Genomic DNA, 21835 nt, shown 5'->3' with positions numbered 1-21835 from the left:
TATCATATTTTTCTCTGTGCACCCAGTATGTAGTATAAGGTTGGTAAATAGTTTATGTTAAAGTAGTCACTCAACAAACAGCTAGCATAAAGGGCTTGCAGTGTAGAATTCCTAAAATTAGAATTAGGCTTCAAAACAGAAAGAAATAGCCCATGGAAATATTTCCTAATCTCACTTAATATTGGTAGATTATAGTATCCACCAACTACTTCAGAGTATTTAAGAGTTGATGAGCAATTATTGATTATATTTTGATGATATAAAAAAATTTCCTAAGAAACAAATTGTTAGAAATGATAACAGCAACATTTATGGAATATGCCTTGTAACTGAGGCAGTGTTTCCAGTGATTTACATATATTAATTTATTTCTCATAAAAATCTATTATTAATCTCATTTTACAGATAATGAAACAGGTTTTTATAAAAATTATACCATAAAATTAATTATTAAAAAAAAAAAAAAACCTTAAGCCTGGGAATACCGCAAGGTAGATGAACTGAACCTGGGTCTCCTGCAGTAAATTAGGATCCTCCAAAGAATCCAAAGTTGTCCCAAAACTATGGTATTACTTGGATTCCAAATTTGGCAAATACTCTCTGGAGGAAAATAAGCCTAATTTAAATCCTTAGAATTCAGATAAATTATACTATTAAAATATGAGCTCAAAATAAAAATGCACCAAATACAAAAAGAAATGTTACCATGAGTGAGAGTTGACAGAAATAGCAAGTAAAATTTTAGACAATATAAGGACTTTAAATAAAATTATCAAATAGAAAGTATTTTAAATTTGCTATGTCTCAACACCCTAAGGCACTCTTAAACATATGAAACATAGTTATAATTTTTTATATCTTTGCTACTAATTATATAAACAGTATCATTTCTGGATTCTTCTATTAATTAAGTTTTCTTCTCATTATGGGTTATGTTTCCTGCATCTTTGTGTGCCTGTTAATTTTTGACTAGATGCCAGATATTGTGAATTTTTACCTTCTTGAATGTTGGATATTTTTGTGCACTTCCCATAAGAGCACTTCCCATAAGTGCTCCTGAGTTTTGTTCTGGGATGCATTTAAATTACTTGGAAATAGTTGATCCTATTGTGTCTCTTTCTTAAGCGTTGTTAGGCAGGATCAGAGAAGCTTTTAGTCTAGGGTTAATTTTGCCCCACTTCCATCCTTCTGAGTATTCTACCTGATGAGCCGTAAACAACAAGGTTTTATCTCTCTGCCTTGTATGAACAAGAATTATTCTCAGGTTTGTGTGATCGCTACAAAATTTTCCTGTGTTCCTATTGAGTGGGTTTTTTCCCAGTGTTGGGTGGTCTCTCACATGCCTGTACCTGTGCATTACTCAGGTGAATATGCAAGAGAAGGCTGCAGATCTCGAGAATCATTTCTTTATGCTCCTCCCTCCACTCTGGTACTCTGCCCTACAAAGTCTAGCTGTGCCGGCCTCCCTACCTACCCAGCTTGCCTCAATTCAGGAAGGCCCCAGCCTCTGCCTGATTTTCCCCCTTCCTGCAGTGAAGCCAGGAAACTCTCTCTAGGAAATAATCTGGAGTGACTGCAGGGCTCACTTATCTTAAAAGGCAAAGAAAAGAGCTTAAAATCAGACGGCAAAGACAGATTATTTTAAAGGAATAATAATTATACTAATGAAAGACTAACCAGTAACAACAAAGGATGTCATAAGACAGTGCTTTAAAGCACTCATAGGAAATAACTATCAACCTATAACTGCATATCTAGCAAGCTCATCTACCATAATAAAGGCTCCTGTTTGAAGGCACCCAAAAGCAAGCAAGGCAGCCAAGACTTGAAGGGCCAAGATCACTGAGAAAAGAAAAGGCAATCAGATGAGCCAAATTTATTGCTTCTCTTTCCCCTGGAGAGATTTGCTGATTTTCAGTGTCACATAGGGACCACATGGAAAAACGAATGGGGCCTCAAGTTTGAGGCAGTGTCACTGAGCCAGAGACAAAAATTGAAATTCAAGGTTACAAATGCACTCAGGATATGAGGGACCACAATACCAGAAAAAGGAAACTCAGAAAGTGACCCAAAATTCTAACACAATTTCCCATAAAGCATTTGCTGACACCTACTAAACTATGCAGGTGAGAGGTAAGATCAAAAAGAGAACTGCTGATAAGAGAAAAAAGCTAAACATAAATTTTAGCACTGTGATGATGCTGCGAAAACAAAAATCAGAGTTCAGGGTACATCAAAGTAGAAGAATTTTAGGTAAAGTCCAGGCTTTAAGTTGTGATACATGAAGGGCTCTCTATCATAGGAGTAAGTACAAAGGAGAAAAAGAGCAAACCAAAGAAAGCCTGAAACCCAGTCTCTATAAGCACGCCAGAAGAAAATTTAACTTTTTCTGGGGAAAACTGTATCATCATGAAACTCTACAATTCCTCACATTTATCTCTAATATTTAATTTAAAAAATTAGGAATATAAGAAAATAAGACATAAAACATTTCTGAAAACCCAAAGGAAAAAAAAATAGGTAACATAAGCAGACTCATTGTTGATGCAGATATTGGAGTCATAAGACATAGAAGTCAAATGACTACAATTCGTATGTTCAAAAAAAATACATGAGAAGATCAGGAATTTTACCAAGGAACTAGAATGTGTTTTTTAAAAATCAACTGGAAAATCTAGAACTGGACAATAATAATTTAAATAAATAACTAATAGGTAGATTTAATAGCAGTAATATATATATATATACATGCTATATAATTCCATTTATATACATTTCTAGAAAATGCAAACTAAACAGAACAATGATTACCTAAATGTGTGGAAGCATAGGAGAAAAGGATTATAAAAGCTCATGATGATGGTTTTACAGCTATATATATATGTAAAACTACAAAACAGTATACTTAAAAACTTACAGCTTATTTTATGTTAATTATACCTTAATAATGCTGTTTAAAGTAGTAATTATTATTACTGTTTTATTATTATTAACATTAATTATTATTAATAATGATTATTAACAGCAATAATTATTAAATTATTAACAGTATTAACAGTAATAATATCTTTTAGGAATTAAAACATATAGAACTTGAGTTTATGACAAAATAGGTCCCAGGGCAGAAGGAGGTAAATGGAGATAACACTGTAAAGTTCATGGAAAGTGTTGGCAATATTAGTTAAGGGTAGACTCTAATGTTACTTATGTGGGATTAGGTATATATAACTAACGAAGTAATAGAGTGGGAAAAATAAAATATAAAATATACTTCATTTATTCAAAGGAGGGATATAAGAACTAAGGAAAGATAAGGTAAATAAAAAATTAGTATAGTAAATGATAGATGTAAACCAAAATACATTGGCAATTACATAAGTGCAAATGCACTAAATATTCCAACAAAAAGGCAATTGTCACTAGGACTTAAAAAATGAAAAAATAAACAAAAACAAAACTGAGAAAGTATACCCCCATATGCCTTCACTTAAAAACTTCATGAAATTTGTGCTGCAAGGAGAATGACTCTAACTCCTGGTATGATCACAAAAGAAATGTCTGAGGAAGGAAGGAATGGTGAGAAAAGAAATTGATACACATGTATCAAATCTAAATATTTTTTGTATAAAATAATAAAAATAATAATATCTACTTTGTGGGGTTAAAAAAAGAACTTGAATACTAAACAACAATCCTGTGGAAGTAAGAAGAGGTTGATCATCGCTAAAATGTTCAAAGGAATTTGTATTATTTGGGAGGTGATTGATTAGCTGTAGAATTGCTAGGTTTTTAAACATGCATAGTAAATTGTCCAGTAAAATAGTAAGTATTTCTGTTTTGTTTTTTCTTTTTTTTTTGAGACAGTCTCACTCTCTTGCCTGGGCTAGAGTGCCGTGGCCTCAGCCTAGCTCACAGCAACCTCCAACTCCTAGGCTCAAGTGATCCTCCTGCCTCAGCCTCCTGGGTAGATGGGACTATAGGCATGTGCCACCATGCCTAGCTAATTCTATTTTTAGTTGTCTGGCTAATTTCTTTCTATTTATAGTAGAGATGGGGTCTCACTCTTGCTCAGGCTGGTCTTGAACTCCTGAGCTCAAGCAATCCTCCCGCCTCCCAGAGTACTAGGATTATAGGCATGAGCCACTATGCCTGGCCTAAAATAGTAAGTATTGAATGCACAATTTCCAAGCCAAGTTGAGGGGGGAGGAGGGACAGAAAGAGAAAGGAACAAACAGATGAGCAGGAAACCATCCCATTGGCATAGATCACTGACTAGGTGAATTCCTGAAGCAGTGGTGAAGTACCAGCCTCCATCAGCCCTGCAGGGAAATGAGCACCAATAGAAGGCATCAGAACAGAACAAGACAGACTACTTTACTAGCCCATATCATACACTCCTGTGACATTAAATAAGTGTTTGAGATTTTAAATAAGGCCAGTAATTAGAGGTCTCAAAGAGTCAGTGAAATTGGGTTGCACATTAAATGTGACCACCTCACTCAATTTGATACTTTAAATCAAAAATACAAATTTGTAAAGTGTGATAGCCAGCCTCCAAGATGGCCCCAGTGAATATCACCTCTTGCTAGTCATCCCTTGTATAATATCCTCCCACACTGAATTATGACTGGCCTGTGTGACCAAAATAATATGTCTGAAGTGATAATGGGTGACTTCCAAGGTTAGGTTGTGAAAGTTATTGCAGTTTCTACCTTGGTTTCTCTCATGAGTTGCTTTCTCTGGGGGAAGTCAGCTATCCTATCACAAAGGTAATCAAGTTGCCCTATGAAAAAGTGCACGAGTGAGAAATCAAGGATTCAGCCAACACCTAGCACTATCTTGCCATCCATTTGAGAGAGTATCTTCCATCCATCTTGGAAGAGAACCTTCCAGTCGAGCCTTCAGCTGACTGCAATTCCAGCTAATACATGCACAGCAACCTCTCACCCTTTTTGCGATGACAGATCCAAATCTAGACCCAGCCGCGAAGCTGCTCCCAAACTCCTCACACAGAGAAACTGAGATCACAAAAGTTTATGCTTGTTTTAAGCCATGGTGCTTTGAGTTACATTGTTACACAGCAATAGATAACTTTATGCTCTACAATTATTCTGAGAACTAATAGGAGCCACTTGAGAATTTGAAGCATGGAAATAACATGATGAAAGTCTAACACGATGATATCATTTTATGAGGAGAGATCCGAGACTACAAATAAGAAATAAAAGTGCAATATTTATAGCATAAATGCTTATTTTACCTTAATAAAATGTTTGACATTTTATTAAGACAGAGAAAAAGAACTTTTGTGAAAATAACCTTCACAGCATAAAATATCTGAAATAATTAAATAATTTCAAAGGGCAACTTTTCTGTATTAAATGTCACTAAGGACATTTTTATGTCTACTATAATTCACATAAAATATCATATTTTCTTACCATATTTTCTATCCTTTTAGTCAGAATGTTGATGCCTATATTCCCAATAAAATAATAGACATAGGAGTTATTTTACATGATCAGTGTGTATGCAGACAATGAATAATAAGGCATTATAATTTAGATATTTAGGGTTCTTTCATCTTTAAAGCAGTCAGGCAATATTGCTTCTAACTTTTAATCTACTGAGATTTGTGACTTGTCTAATATAGAGAAAGAATAAACAAGGGAAACAAATAAGGAGCCACACCATACTCTGGATAGCCAGAGTTGTATTTACAGGAAAACCAATAAATTGTATTTACAGGAAAAAGGTAAAGATATAAAACCCATTAAGACCCACAGTACCATTTTTGCTTGAAATCCTACACTGAGTGTACTATTTTATGTAGTTCTTATTTAATAGATACTTTATATAGTGCTACTGTGTCCCCAGGCTTTGCTATAAGTGTTTTAAGAGTAATTTATTTAGCCACTATTCTAAATTTGATGGCTATAATTTAGTATTTCAAATTTCTATAGTGTAAATTGTCTTCCTCTCCTGAACTTCATAAATTCATCCCTCCATGAACTCAACACTGTTGAATATTATTGACATTTATTTTTCTGCATATGAGGGTATGAAAAATATGTAGTTAGAATATTGGTGTATTTCTCAGTACTTTCAATTCCCAGAGCCATCTGTCCTCAGTGCTGTTACATGACTATATATAATGAAACTGATTATTCTTATTGTACACTAACTTGAAATTATGACATAAAATTATCTTATAAGTTCTTATTTAATCAAGTATGCAAACCTGCAACTTCAGAGAAATTAGCAGAAAAAGCTTTCCAAGTATAATATTTGAATTAGCCTTTTGTACAGTTTTAGAAATAATTATTCATCAGTGCCTGTGGGAAGAAATAACTTATGATGAGTCTGTGGTGAAGAATATTGACATTGTAATAGGCTATATTCTACTGTGGTTTATCATCAACACATATGATAAAACAGTATATCTCTTACAAGAGCACATTAGGATTACTGTCACGTTTGTGACATTGCCAATGTCCAACCAGGTTCTATCCAAGTTTGTACATTTAAAACATGCAAAATCATTTTTAGGTAGATATTAACTGCAAAACATTACTTGAAATATTAACTATTTGCTTTAACAAATATGTTGGGATATAGCCATTGTAGCTGGCCACATCATTTGTTCTAACCACCAGATTATCAAAAGAGGGTTAATACTGTTATGGGGAATGTCTATCCTCTAGCCTGATTGGTTCCTTCCAGATAAAGATGGGTCCAGTAGCCATAACACTCCCAATTTCTCTCCACTTCCAGGGGAGAAGCAACATACCTGATAGACCATTTTGGAAGAATAAAATTGACATGTATAAGTGAACACCTTTTCTATGGAGACCAAGTCTTTCCTAGAGAGTACTTCAAATTCTACCAAGAGAGGTATATCTATCTCAGTATTGCCTGCGACCAGGGAAACCTATATAATTTTGGAGTTTGGTATTAGGAAGTCCCCTTGCCTGCACATTCTCCAAGACATAGTCTTCTAGAAATAAAAGTGATATTTTGGTCACCATAAGCTTTATTTCTGTCTTATTTCTTTCTTTATTTATAAATTGGGATAAGAAGAGGGGTGCTTCTTATTGGGCCTCCTACGGGACTTAAAAACATCAATGGTGAAAACAACCAAATACTCTACAAAATGCCAAAATGCTACCACCCAGACACTAAGCAGCATTTTCATGATTTCCAACTTTTATAGTATTGCAAACTCCCTACATTGTCTGGAGTTACAATGAAGAGATTCAAAGAAATTAAGCAAAGGTAAAGTTAACAGACTAACATGGCTTGACCAATAAAACCTCAAAGCAAAGGTAATTTTAGATACCAAGAGATCTAAGAGGCCAACTGGAATGTAAAAATTAGGCAATGTCATGCTATCATAAGATCCAAACTCACCAAATTTATCACCTTATTGTAATGCCTTTGCCTTATAAAAGTATACAGTTATTTAAAACTTTAAGTATAATTAATCCAAAAACACAAGTAAGGGCTAGATTTGCCTATATGTTAATTTCATATAATATTATGTTTTGTTTTTCTACTATCCAGAAATAATTAGGGATGTCTTATTTTCTAATATGTCCTCAAATTCAATTTAAAAAACTAGAAATAACTAGAATTCATAATCAACCTTTACAGATAGTTAAGTTACTGCTTCAATCTTTAACTTCATTCCCCTTTCAATTAAGAGAACCTATTGCATACATAGTGTCTTCTAATACCAAAAAACAAACAAACAAATAAGTAAATAAATAAAGGAGAGACTGGACAAGTGTTGAGAGAAACCAAAGTTTGTGAGATATATCTGACTTACTGGTTAAATCCAACAAAATGCAGAAATGAAGAAATGGAATAGGTTCCCAATGAGGAAACACCACCTTCTGTTAAGAAAATCAATAAGGGCATGATTTCTTTCTGTGCTTTTTCCTGGTTCTGCTGACAAGCAAGTACTCTAGTTTAAGCAATTGCATGGAGGTTTAGTTTGGAGAAAGATTAGGACAACACCCAGTAGAGTTAAGGAAGAAAGGCCACCTCAGGAGCATGAGAGTGGACATTTGAGAGGCCTGGTATTAACAAGAGGAAAGTAGCCCAACAGAGGTAGAAATGGAGAAGTAGCCAAAATGGATAGTCAGTCAGCTGAGCAAATAGGGGGAACTCATTTATTCGATGAATATTTATTGAGTGGCTCTCTATGAAGAACACAAACTTAAATGCTGTTGTGAATATAAAAACTATTCCTTTCCTCAAGAAACTTGACATTTAGTTGGAAAGATGAGATACGCAAAAACAAAAAAGGTAAATAACAAAATAACATTAAAACAAAATGTGATTAAATAAAAATAGAGCTGGACAGGAAATTTAATACATAACAATAGAGAAAAAAGGAAGAAAGGATGGATGAGAGAGTGGAAACAATAAAACTTTTACTGAGCTCTTTTTCTTTGCCAAGGTCTTTCACATAATATCTCATGCAAATCTCACAATAAGCACTAGATATGATTGCCCCATTTTATAGATGAGAGAGTAGAGGCTTAGAGAGATTATTTGATTTTTCTAAGGTCACACAGTAAGTGGAATATCCAGGATTTAAATCTAAATCTATCATATTCTAAATCTTTCTCTTTCTACCAGGCAATAATAAAGAACCAATATGTAAAAGAAATTGAGCTCTAGAAAATTAGCAGAATACATTCCTTCATCTATTGGGCCAGCAAATATTTATCAGATACTTTCTCTGTTTGAGAACATGCACATACTGGGGGGAAATAACCAGAAAAAAAACAACACATTTTTCTGCATTTTTGAATCTTCCAGGCCAGAGATGGGTAGATAGACAGACAGAGAGACACAAACTAACAAACACAAATAATGCAGAACTCAGTAAGAGAAGCACCACAGAAAATGGAGAAATGTGATGGGATCCAAATGAAGAAAGATCACCTTATTTTAAGAGAATCAATATGGGCAGGATTTAAAAAAAAAACAAAAACAGAAAGGTAGGCAGGTTTATAAGAACTGAAGATGGAGACTCCAGTTCTAGAGACCACGTGAGCAAAAGTGTGGAAGTGGAAAGCACACTACCAGTTGAGGCCCAACAAAAAGCAATAGTGTGACTGAAGTGTGAGGTCTAGGGAGGAACTACAGGCACAAAGAGCAGAAAGGTGACTGCAGTCAGCTGGAGAAAGACTTCAAGTATCTGGCTAAGATATTACACTTAATTTTGAGCACAATAAATAACCAGGTTGTCAAACAGAGAAGTCCTCTATGAATTATGCTTTACAAAGTAAATTTATAGAAAGTAATCTATAATTTTTAAAATAGGCTTTAAGATGCTACCAAACTAGCACAATGAAAAACACCATAGGTTTACACTGGTATGATGGCAAAATATAAAAAGAGAGGATGAAGTGCAAAGACCTTTTATAGATAAAATCTGGTAGCTATTAAGCCTGTTAAGTGTAAGGGAGAGAGAGGTCAGAAAATGGTTTCAGTGTTTCAAACTCAGGAAGCTTTGGAAGTGGTAATGGCAATAACAAGAGGTAAAGTTGCAGAGATTAACTGCTAGAGTGGGGTGTGCTATGGAAAGAAGGAATAATAGATTCAGACTGGAGTTCTAATAAAATATCAGAATGGAGAGTTTTTAAAGACAGATAAATATCATGAGCGATAGTGGACCTAGAGATATAAGTTTGAACTGCATCAATTTAGAGCTGATCAGTGAATTCCTAAGAATAAACATAGTCACCAAAAGAGAAAGCATACAAATCAAAACCACAATGAGATATCACTTCATACCTGTCAGGATAGCTATTATCAAAAAAACAAGAAGCAAGTGATGGCAAGGACATGGAGAAATTCAAATCCTTGCACACTGTTGGCAGGAAGGCAAAATGCTGCAGCCACTGTGGAAAACGGCATGGAGGTTTCTTGAAAAATTAAAAATAGATACCATATGACCTAATAATCCCACTTCTGTACATTTATCCAAAAGAATTGAAAATAGGATCTCAAAGAGGTATCTGCACTCCCATGATCATGAAGCATTATTCACAATAGCCAAGATATAGAAACACCAAATGTCCATCAGCAGATGAATGGATAAAAAAAATATGAGATGTGCATGTGCGCGCACACACACACACACACACACACACACACACACACACACATACACTGGAATATCATTCAGTCTTAAAAAGAAGGAAATTCTATGGGACAACATGGATGAACCTTGAGGACATTATGTTCAGTGAAATAAGCTGGTCATAAAAGGACAAAGCATGAGTTGGGGTATCCAAAGCAGTCTAACACATAGAAGCAGAGAGTACAATGGTGATTGCCAGAGCCTGACAGGAGAGGAAAACGGGAAGTTACTTATCAATGGGCACAAAGTTTCTGTGTTTCTATGCAACATGAATAAGCTGTAGAGATCTGCTGTACACCATTAGACGCATAATCAACTACAATGTATTGTGTACTTAAACATTTGTTAAGAGGGTAGACCTAATGTTAAGTGTTATTACCACAATAAAATAAAATTTAAAAAAGAGATAGCATGTATTCAAATAAGAAAACTCCAAGAAGGAAATAGTTTACTCTATCAAATTGCTGAGATTAAAGAGAATGAAGACCAAAAAAAAGGATTTGGTGTGTAGATGTTCAATTGAGACTGAAGAAAGCATTTTCAGCAGCATGGTACTAAAGTAATTTTGAGTGTTGGTATGGCAGACAGCTGTGGAACTCAGGATCATGCAGGGTAATTCCCAGTGTTTGGGAGGCAGGCATAGAGACCCAAGCCTCTAACCCCTGCTAGGAAGAGCCAATTATATAAAATGTAACCAAAATGTTTGTATCCTCATAATACCCTGAAATAAAAAAAATAAAGAGAATGGCATAGCATGCATTCTTTTAGGTTTTGTTTTTCCACACAGTATTATATTTTTAAGTTTCATCAATGTTCTTGTGTACAGTTGTAGTTAATTCATTTTCATTACAATTAAATATGACATTGGTTGACTATTTAAAAAAAAAGACCCACTGGAAGCATCTGTACCAAACAAGTATCAAATTAATTTTTAAAAAATAGAAAAGAAAAGAAATCTAAAGAAAAGTTCTAGAGCCAAGCAAGCATTTTATCTTAAAAAAATATAAAATCAGAAGTAGCTTCAAATTAGCTAATTAACTACCCAGCTAGACAAAGCTGTCCAAAAGAGTTAGCGTGGTGAAATAACCTTTTGTTTAGGCAGTGATTAATTTTCAAGTGAGGTTGGCACTGAAAAACTTTGCTGTTAACCTTGGCAAGAATTTGGTGACAAGTTTAAAAAGAGAAGTCAAAAAAGGTATTCAAAACCCCTGCAAGAGATGTTCTAAAAATGAAAGAAAAAATTATGATTGCTGACGACATAAAAATAGCTATCAACTGTAATCAGACTAGACCAGATGGAGCCCGCATACACAAAAAAGGCACTGTCACCCATTATATAAAAAGAGAAAGAAAAATAAATGTTCTGAGTGAGGACAGAATGACATCCCCTTGTAACAGCCAGAATCACAGCACTCTGCAGGCAGGCTTGCGGCACCATGTAGGCAATATTTTTCTCACAGGATGTTGAGGGTGTCTGACAGTTGTGCTCTATCACGGGCTGTCCCTGAAGATAAGGATGTTCTGGTGGGGCAGAAATAGAAGCTGAAGGATTTCCCTATCTACTAGAGAATAACACTAGGATATTGATTTAACAAACTAGTGAGGATGACTTGATGCCACAGACTAAGCGGCTAGATTAGAGAGCAAGTCTTTCTGGAGAAATCTAAATCAACCTCAACCAGCCCGTGTATGAAAGTATAACCTAAGTCTGTGCAACTAGGTGACAGGATGAGAGGATTGCTGAGATCATTCACTCTAGCTCCAACATTCTATGAGTTTATAAATCCTCATAAAAATTTTTGCTTTTTGCCTGATAAAATTCTAGAAGAAACCTAAAATTTGACACAAAGAAAATAACTGGTTTGAAAATTTAGCTAAGTATTATGAACCTTCCTGGTTTTATTTAACCCAAAAGTTTCAATAATAAATAAGATGCTAAAACCTAAAAATGATATGTGTATGTTTATGATATTCATGATGGGCCAGGATGAGGGCTCAGGAGACGGATAACTGAGGCTTGATTCTTGGTCTTGCCCACTGGAGTGACCTAGAGCCATAACTCCTTCCCACCTGTGGTTCCTCATATGCTAAAGGAGGGTAATAATATTAACCACTTCATTGGATTGTTGTTAGGATTATGTTGTGATTTATATAAATCATTTACTAAAGTGCCTGACACATGGCATGCACTCAAGGTGATTAGTATTATTATTTTATCATTATATCAATAAATTAGACATGATCTCTTCCTGCAACTCATCATATCTAAAACTGGGCATAAAATGGTCTTTTTTTTTTTTTTTGAGACAGAGTCTCACTCTATTGCCCAGGATAGAGTGCCATGGCATCAGCCTAGCTCACAGCAACTTCAGACGCCTGGGCTCAAGCAATCCTTCTGCCTCAGCCTCCCGAGTAGCTGGGACAACAGGTATGCATCACCATGTCCGGCTAATTTTTTCTATATGTTTTTAGTTGGCCAATTAATTTCTTTCTATTTTTAATAGAGACAGGGCCTCGCCCTTGCTCAGGCTGGTTTTGAACTCCCAACCTTGAGCAATTCTCCTGCCTCAGCCTCCCAGAGTGTTAGGATTATAGGGATGAGCCACCGTGCCTGGCCAGGATGGTCTTAACTAAATGTTTAAGGTAACTAATGGCTTCAGGTAATCTGAATATGCTCTAGGTGGCTGCAACCTTAACATGTATCTGTCTGTAACAGGGAAGAAGGATGGACCACTGGGAGGAGTGGCAGAGAGACTATAGGCTCTAAAAGTGAGATTGTAACAGCAAAGTAGAAGCCTAGATCTATTTCAGGCCAACAAAAAATCAGAAAGAGTGAGAGGCTCCATCAAACAGCCACCTGGATGATGTTCAGCCCCTCCAACTCTGAGGATAAAGCAGGAGAGTTGCAGGAGATACCCTGATTTTTATTTCTAGGAGCTGACCGGACAACACAATCAGGACTCAGCAGTTGTGTATTTCAGCAGCAGTAATACAACAACACTTCATTTGTCTTGACAATGTGCAAAGATTTATGGACTAAGATGTTCATATCAGAGTGATATAAGTAGTAAAATAAAGGCAGCATCCTATGAATATCCTAAATGTTCTACCAAATGAGTGATAAAATCACCCAGCCATTAAGATATAAATGATATTTAATAACCAAGATGAGGTAAAATCATGGTAAATACTGATCATACATTGCAAGTTCATGTTTTATAAATACATATCCACAGGAAAACACAGGAAAAATGTTAACAGTTGGAGTCTTTAGATGGGATTACAAGAGAATTTTTACCTTTTGAACTTTGCTACATTTTCTAAATTCTACACAATGTTCTTATTTTAGCATAATAATCTAAACAACATTTTTAAGAAAATAAAGAGGTTGGCATCACGTCACTGAAAAACATTTGGCAGCAAAAAGCAAAGAGGTGGAGCAAGGAATCCTTCACTCTCTACATTCCATTCAACCTTCTAACTTTCTCCCTTCATGCCTCTCCTCTTCTGTTGGGTTTGAGGGTGGCTCAAAATATGGCTGGGGAGAGAGGAATGAGTCAGCAGTGACTGTGAATGTATCCCCAACCCTCACCGTCTGCCTGCCACTGGCCACCATAATGGCCACAGCAGTCCTTTTTCTCAATCAGGCAAGAGAATTGTCAGAGTGGTGTTGGTGAGGGGCAGCAACAAGGCCTGCATCAGTGGACAGTGAAATGTAGTCATATCCTCACATCTTAAAAAAAATTTCTCCTTACCCTTGCCTCCTCCTCTAATTTGAGGATACTACATCCTCAGCAAAAGACTACTAGATTTTTTCCTTTTTTTTTCTTCCTTCCTTCCTTTCTTTTTCTTTCCTTCCTTCCTTCCTTCCTTCCTTCCTTCCTTCCTTCCTTCCTTCCTTCCTTCCTTCCTTCTTTCCTTCTATTTTTCTTTCTTCCTTCCTTCTTTCCTCTCTTTTTCGTTTTTAATAATAGAAGCAAACTTTCTCTCTTCTACTAGCCCTCACCTAAGCAGGCCTTTAAATTAGGCAATTCTGGGGCTAGCAGACAGCTACACCTTTCCAGGGTGTCCTGGAAAGGACACCCTGTAGAAGCACTGAGGAAATGGCTGTAACGCTGTAAACATCAGTGCTTCGCCCTTTGGGGTGGGAAACAGCCAGACTGTCCTTTTAGAATATAAGCTTCTGGGGTTCTCAGGTAAGTCAAGAGGAGAAGGAAATCCCAAGCAGAAGACTTTCTGACATGCAGATTTACAGTCAGTTCTAATTTAAATTTGCTGAAGGAGGGTATCAGAACGTATACCAACAAGTAATACAAAGTAATTCAAAACTAATACACTATGAACAAAGTCAAATATAATCAAGTCCCTACCCCCTGAAGCTTTCAGCTTCTTCTCCCTTTGATTCCAAAGTTTCCACATACCAAATGATTTTTGACAAGCTCCTCACTCCAAGATTGAATGGATTTCATGAATGGGAAAGAGGAGAATAGAGAGGAGCCACTGTTACTGCACAATCTCGTCAATCTGACCACTCCTCCTAAAGCAGATGTATAAGTCAGGGACAGTACAAGTAGCCCACTGCTCCCAGCCCTCTTTCTCCCCCACCCACTCTATCATGCATCCAACCAACGCTGAGAGCTCCAGTGGCAGGGCCTGAGTCTGCTGTTCACTGAGTACCTAGCACAGTGCTTGGCACTTAGAAGGAGCACCACATGTATTTATGCAATGAATGAATGAGTTTATTCAGTCACCAGGTCATACTTGGAGCAGGGATGGGGAAGAATAAATAATGTGATCACAATCTAGAGGAACACTTAAGAGTGTGCTCATTAGCACTAAGGTTCTTAGGAAGTCTGAGAAGGGAAATAAGCAGTAATGGAGAGGAAGAGTAGCAAAACTAAAGCGGAAACAGAACAAGTTTAGTAACTTAATTTTTTTCTCCTTAAATGTTCCCAGCACCAAGCCTTCCAAGCCTATTCCCTCCCTAATCCCATTTATGGCCCCACTTTCCCAAGCATTGCTATACATCAGGCCAAAGGACCATGGTTTGTACTTAATGACCTGAATTCAGCCAAAGCCTTCTCCTGTATCTTTTGTCTACCTTTGAATGCACCAGAGGAAAGATGCAAAAGTAAAGCACTTCTACCTTTCACATCTGAATATTTATATCTAATATCCCTTAAACATACAGGAGAATTAAGTCCACTGAAATGCATCAATAGAAATGGAAGAGCCCATGAGATCTTCTGTCCTACATGACAAGATATATTTAATATTGGGTCACTTGTAATATTGCTGCTTTCAATTGCATTTCTGTACACATAAATAAAAATAATTAAATAATAATAAAACATTTTATTTTTATCTTTTGCCATGATGAAAGTGAACAAAGTATATAATTTAAAAATGTCAAAAATTTCCTTTATTCTTTTATTAAAGTGTATTGGGTAATTTGGTGCCTTGCATAAACCCAATTGGTATTGATTTTTTAGAGATAATATAATGCAGGCTATAAAGGCAGCTTGTCACACAGCAGCAAAAAAATGGGACTGACTCCCAAACCTAGAGAACAACTGCATGTTAGATTTAAACAGAGTGCCAGTAGGCATGGTCAGATTTACCTGTATTAACTGCTCCTCTGGGAATGCCACCCAGATAGGCTCAGACCCCTATCACGCAAAAAAGTCCTTCTCTGTTAGTTCCCTTCCCTTCAGATAAATAAGGTCTTTTATACCACAATGTGACAGGACAGCTACGCAGCACAAACTTTGTTAACCTATATGATATGTAAACAATAAGAAGTTTAAAATATGATCATTACAGAACAATATGGCCTTTTGTTACTAAACATTGTTTCACTCAGTTAATATTTATTAAACACCAAATCCTATCATAAAGGATGAAGGAGATCCAGTAATTATATTCAAGGATTTATGGTTGGTGGGTATGCGGTTAAAGTCAGGCTTCCTAACTGGAGTCCAAGGACCCATAGACAGTCCATAAATGAACTTCCAGAGGCTGAGGAATCTCTTAAAGTAAATGCAATGTGTTTAGATGTTGGTATGTGCATTTGACAGTGCCATGGGTTTGATAGATGTCAAATTCTCAAAAGGACTGGTGGCCCCAATGAGGTTAAGAACCACTGCTTTAATGCTTATAATGTATTCCATTTCTCAAAACAGTTCCAGTGGCTCAAAACATTTTTTTGAACTTTTCCTTTGCAATGTTTCAAAGCCTAGGGTACTTTTGTGAATAATCTCAATAATGGCAACTGTTCCCTAAAGGAAGACTCTGATTTTTAAAGTCAGTTAAAAATGTGGCAGGAAAATATGATAGGTAAATGCTTAAACTGTGTAGTTTATTTTTGGACAAAATGAATGTTAATATAAAGTAATAAGACTAATTTTCTTGGGAGATGTAAAGAGGATTAAAGGCTATACATTAATAGAAAATCACATGGCAAAACACCTATAAAAACACCATACTCTAATGATAAGACTAACCAAGGTGGAAAAAAATCACATTCTATTTTTTTCATTCATTGAACAAACATTTGCTTGTCTACCATGTGCCAGGCATTTTTATAAGTGCTGAAGATACAGTAGTTAACAAAACAGATAAAAAGTATCCTTGCTCTCATGAAGCTTTCATCCTCCCATCTTTTTTAACAATTTAATTCATCTAACATGTATTGCTCCACTATGAATAAGTATCAATAAAAATAAAATAGAAAAAATAAAATAGAAGTTAAAAAAAGGATGTTATAGAGAAAATGATGTTTGGGAAGAAATCTATTAATGACAAAAATGTTAATATAATGTAATATTTGGCATATGGGTATAAATATTTGATAAAAATGAACAGCATTATTATAACCAAAACACAGAAACAAAGAAGTAAAGGGTAATGATATTATATACTTTACAATTCCCAGAAAATATGTACAACATATTTTTAACTATACTCACTTACCTGATCTAAGCAAAAGCAACAGAATGATTTGGGGGACTTGGGAGCACAAGATTATAAGGTAACATGAAGGCAATGAAAATAAGGTTAGTATCAGGCAGAGGACTGAGTTTGCTCCCTTCTCTGTGAAGTATAAGGGCATGCCAGATCCAAAAATTCATGGAAAAGGACATTCTTACTCCAGGCCTAAGTCACTTTCTTAAATTAAATGAGCAAATTAGTCTTCATTCTTCTCTAATCTGAACACTTAGGTTATTTCTAACACTCAAGCTGTGGATCAAAGAGCCCAGAAATATAATTTTCTGACATTATCCTTTACACACACATACATATGCATACAACACACACAAATAAAAATAACTAAATAATTACAGATGGTTTTTAAAAGTCTATGTGAAAATGTAAAATAAAGAAATTAAAATGTTCCCTACTCCTCACCAGGATTGCCCACTACACCCCTCATTATGTGTCTAGAAACTCAGATGGGTGCATATTGAGGATAAGGGAATGAATAAGGAATCTTCAAGTATTCTAGCCTGGGTACTAAGAAACTCATCTGAGCCTTGCAACTGTGGCTGCTATTTCAAAACTTTCTCTGCAAAACTTAAGAGAAACCAGAAATCTTGATGAGAGAGAAGACACATACATGCACACACACACATACACACACTCAAAAACAGACCTTTTGATATGCAAATGCTACTTCGGAATGAAAAAACTAAACCAACAAAAGACTAAACTACTTGATATAATGATGGAAAGGAGCTTTCTTGGGTACAGAGAATATTAGTTGTATAACTGATTTTTCTTCTTTAAATGGGTATAGGGCCAGGGAGGTGGAAGCCAAGGCATCAACCTGAGGGTGACAAATTATCAACAGATACAAAAGACCTGGCTGAGACCTAAGGAGAAAGACAGCTTTGTGAAAGAGCCTGGTGAGCAACCTAGAATTGGGGATATTAAAATCAATTTTAACATCTATGTTAACAGCTATCTAACATCCTCATGTTATCTTCAGGCCTGAAGTTACAGGTAGTTTAATATGTGCAGATTGAACTGAAATGTAAGCATTTTCCTGGAATGGGTAAAGATTTTCTTCAGGTCACTGAGACTAAGTGTCAACTCAAAGATCAGATGTAAATCAACGGACTTCTCCAAGGCAAACACAGTCTACTGCTCTACCATTTGGATTTAGAAACAGAATAATATCTGATCTGTCTAATAATAAATTTTTCTACTAATTTCAATCTTTGCTTCACTTGTATCTTAAAGGAATAGTTTCTCAATCTTTTAGAAAATTGACCATTTACATCATAAAATGGTTGCAAATAATGTAGGGCACACTAAGAAATTCTCATTCAAAAGATAAAAATATAATTTAAAACACTTATAAGGAATTGTAAAAATAAAAGGTTATTTCTAAGGAAACAAAATTTCTTTTAGTGAACTATTTAATGAATTTGTTTTATTGCATGATTTTGAGGATATAAAAAAATCATTGTTTTTAATCTGTGAAGATACCAAGTTGCTCATGCAAACTGATCTTAGAAAAATCAAAACACTTTTATTCAGTGATACTATCTGGCAAAATGACCACACATTCACTTACAACACAATACTCTGTGACTATGTGATCATTAAATACGATAGTGATGAAAGTTAAAGAATTGGGCTTTGTTTTGTTTTGTGGAAGAAAAAGTTAAGCCATCAGAATGATGGTATTTGAGTACATAAAGGAGTCATTGAGGCACAGTTAAACACTTGCTCAACTACTCCTGGTGGTAGGAAAATTTGAAAGGACAGGATTCCTGTTCCAAGAGGTCAGATAACCATGGCTAGGCTTATAAATGGCCCAGGCTAAGCTGAGATGCAAGATAAAGAATGTTCCTTGATTGAACAATCTGCAAAAAAAAAAAAAAAAAGCCCACTTGCAGAAACTTTTTAAAAAAGTGCAGATATATCAAACATTTTAACATTTTCTCCCATCTCAGGCTATCACCTGCTTCTTCATCTTGTCTTTATCTAAAAAAAAAAAGTAGCCAACATCAGAATATATTTTTTAAATATTATAACCCATTTTAAATGAAATTAAATGCAGATTATTAATGCAACACATAAAAATCATTCTAACAAAAATTTCTGCTGCATTGATATACTATTTTAAAAAGTGAGATGACTCATAATGTCCTTTCAAGCTGATTTGTACTTTTCTTTATTCTATATTCAATGACTCCCTCTTCTACTCCATTGACCTTATGTCCTGACACTAAATTTCTTAGAAAAGTTCTTATTAAAACACCAGCAGATGCAGTAATTAGTAGTGCTTCCTGACCTTTTCCCATCCGGCATTAAAAAAAACCCAGATTTTCCCTTTCATAATTTCACGGTATCCACTTTCCTTGACTTATAGCTAAAAATATATATACAATACTTATGTTGAAAAGCACCTGCCAAGTAGCACCAAGAGAGGTCTGATAAATATTTTATTCTTTTTCTAAATGTAACTGGACTCCACAAAATCAAGTAAATTTCAGAAGACTTTAAAACTGGCAAGAATAAAGTTACTAATGTCACATTTAAAAAATTCCATCAATACCTCATGAGTCTTCTAGAAAAGGTCAACCAGAAAATAAAGATCTCCAATACTCTGGTCTGTAATTTAGAAGAAATAATTTACTTGTAGCATTTATTTTTCTATTTAAATGTTCTGTTGTGCTTTTGTCCTTATAAGTTACTCTTAGGTTTTAATCACTTCTCCACTTTTTCAAGATTATATTGAAACCTTACCTTACAGCAAATATGCAAGCAACTATTTCTATGTAATGTCATTTGAGTAATTAATGGCTTGTTCTCTAATCCTGCAGTCTTCAACACCTGGCCGCAGACAGTCTGGTCCCGGTCCGTGGCCTGTTAGGAACTGGGCCACAAAGCAGGAGGTGAGCTGAGGGCAAGCAAGAGAAGCTTCATCTATTTGCAGCCACTCCCCATTGCTCCCATCACTGCCTGAGCTCCACCTCCTGTCAGATCAGCCACAGCATTAGATTCTCATAGGAGTGCGAACCCTACTGTAAACTGCACATGCAAGGGATCTAGGTTGCACACTCCTTGTGAAAATTTAAAGCCTGATGATCTGACGTGGAGCTGAAGTGGTGATGCTAGCGCTGGAGAGCAGCTGCACATACAGATTATCATTAGCAGAGTTTTGGCTGCACAGAGACCATAATAAATCAATTGCTGGCAGACTCATACAAAACTCTTATCGGTGAGTGGCAAGTGACAAGTTAAGCTGCATCTGGTGGCAGTTTTTACGGTGGCAAGTGAGCACCTTACTTTAATTGTACAGCTACATTTGGTGGCAGGCTTTACATCCGAATCTTATGCTTATTTTAGTCCATGTGTGGCCTGTCTATTATTTTATTCACCAGTTCCATCCATGCCTGTTTCCCACACTGCTTACTTGTCTTAGTCACAGTTTTGGTAAGCCCACAAGCTAATCCTAGCAAAAATGAGTAAAAAACAAAGATCGCTGGAGAGCTTCTTTGAAAAGGGGTAAAGACCCAATGATGAGACAGCAGAAGACTCTGAGGCTGCCAACAAAATTAAAACTGCATTTAAAAGAAAATACCAAGAGTCCTACTTAAATTATGGGTTCATTGCAACAGGCAAGTCACATTTTCCAAGCCTGCTTTGTATAATGTGTGGCAACCAACTACTCAACAAAGCCATGAAACCTTCAAAACTGCTTCACCACGTGGAAACCAAGCACCCTGCATTAACAGACAAGACTTTCAAGTTTTTCAAAAGAAAAAAAAAATGTGAACACGAGGAACAGAAGCAATTATTGAAGGCCACCACTTCATCCAATGTGTCTGCACTGAGAACATCATTCTTAGGGGATAACCACGTTGCTAGAGCTAAGCAGCCTTTTACTATTGGCAAAGAGTTGATCCTGTCTGCTGCTAAAGACATCTGCCATGAACTTTTAGGAGAGGCTGCAGTTCAAAAGGTGGTATGTGTTCCTCTCTTGGCTAGCACCATAACTAGACAAATTGATGAAATAGCAGAGGATACTGAGGCACAATTGTTAGAGAGGATTAATGAGTCACCGTGGTTTCCAATCCAGGTTGACAAGTCTACTGATGTTGACATCAAGGCAATGATGCTTGTTTTTGCACAGTATATTTTTCAGGAGTATGCGCAGAAGGATGTGTTATGTGTTCTTTTGTTGCCAACTAACACCACAGCTGCAGACTTATTTAGGTCTTTGAATGATTACATATTAGTGAAACTGAATTGGCTATTTTGTGTCAGTATATGTATGGATAGAGTGGCTGCCATGACTAGACAGCTTTCTGGTTTCACTACTTGGGTCAAGGAGGTCACTTCTGAATGTGAGTCTACACACTATGTCATCCATAGAGAAATACCAGCTAGCTGAAAAATGTCACCTGAACTAAACAACATTTTGTAGGATGTGATTAAAATTATCAACCACATTAAAGTACATGCTCTTAACTCATGTCTGTTCACTCAGCTCTGTGAGGAGATGGACACAAAGCACACGTCTTATCTTATACATAGAAGTGAGATGGCTTTCTAAAGGTAGATCACTGGCCAGAGTTTTTGAGTTATGAGAGCTGCTCCAGAGATTTCTTTTAGAAAAAAAAGTCAACTTAGCTTGTATGCCTAATGTTAAAAAAAAAAAAA

The 21835-nt window shown here is 35.8% G+C and overlaps 1 protein-coding gene and 1 long non-coding RNA gene across 4 annotated transcripts in view; both read right to left on the bottom strand.

Annotated features, from left to right (window-relative positions):
• TMEM117 (transmembrane protein 117) overlaps positions 1 to 21835 on the bottom strand; it is a 464361-nt gene that overhangs the window by 371008 nt on the left and 71518 nt on the right. The gene's annotated exons all lie outside the window — the stretch shown is intronic.
• The window catches only part of LOC142873362 (uncharacterized), a 54402-nt gene continuing 44979 nt past the window's right edge, over positions 12413 to 21835 (bottom strand). The window contains exon 2 of the long non-coding RNA XR_012921429.1: positions 12413 to 21800. This is a non-coding gene — a long non-coding RNA (uncharacterized LOC142873362). The remainder of the gene's footprint in view (positions 21801 to 21835) is intronic.

This window comes from Microcebus murinus, chromosome 10, assembly GCF_040939455.1.
Source record: "Microcebus murinus isolate Inina chromosome 10, M.murinus_Inina_mat1.0, whole genome shotgun sequence".
Lineage (NCBI taxonomy): Eukaryota > Metazoa > Chordata > Mammalia > Primates > Cheirogaleidae > Microcebus > Microcebus murinus.
Note: the sequence above shows the minus strand (reverse complement) of the source record. Positions and strands in the feature narration are given on the sequence as shown.